This window comes from Corvus brachyrhynchos, unplaced genomic scaffold (genome assembly GCF_000691975.1).
Source record: "Corvus brachyrhynchos isolate BGI_N302 unplaced genomic scaffold, ASM69197v1 scaffold14, whole genome shotgun sequence".
NCBI classification, from domain to species: Eukaryota; Metazoa; Chordata; class Aves; order Passeriformes; family Corvidae; genus Corvus; species Corvus brachyrhynchos.
In genome coordinates, this window is record NW_008239110.1 from 10,778,640 (window position 1) to 10,779,460 (window position 821).

An 821-nucleotide genomic window follows, 5' to 3' on the forward strand; every position below is an offset into this window, starting at 1 on the left:
CTTCCAGATCTTGGGGGCATCAAATGGGATGGTGTCAGGTTCGAATGAAGGTTAAGCAGACTTGCTATACAATATTTTGGGTGTCAGTAAGTCTGCATGGGTTAAAACAACAGGTGTTAGATACAAGGAAATCCCTGAAATCACACAGGGTGTGAGTGCATTGCCAAGCTTCCTTTCCTTGTCCCTGTTCTTCCCACTCAGCTATTGGCTGTAGCTGAGATGTGGCCAGACTAACCTTCAGCCTGACCCATTCTTTCTGGTTTTACATCCTTTTTTGCTTGCTATGTCATTGTAGTACACTGCTGCATAATAACAAAGTCTTCTCCAGGCCAAGGCAAGCATTTCATTTAGCAGCACCTTTTCCTCTGCAGCAGCAGCAGCTCAGTACTGAGCACAGCACAACTGGTGCAAGCCTGGCAGCCACCTGAACCAGTGCTGCCTGCTCTGGAGCCTCTATGCCATCCTCTCAGCTGCCCAAAAGCTGAACTGGGAACTGTGAATTTTAAAATCCCAGACCTCCAAAACACCAATTTTTTTTATTAGAGCTTATCAGGCTGTTGGGGTTTTAGGAGCTCTCCTGGCTTTTCTTCTGTTAAAGGAATTTTGCCCATACATGTTGCCAGGGGAACAAATTACTGGGTGCTTAAGGAAAACAAAAGAGCTGGCTACTCTTTTGTTTTCACCTGAGTGTGTGGGGGCAGTTTGGTCTCCGGCGTTAGGACAGAAAGGAGTCTGCTTTCTTCGGCTGCTTTTTCCTTCTGCTGGAGAAACCCCGGGATCCCAAGCCCACCCTCCCTGCCCCTCTTGGAGCCGGGCTGTGG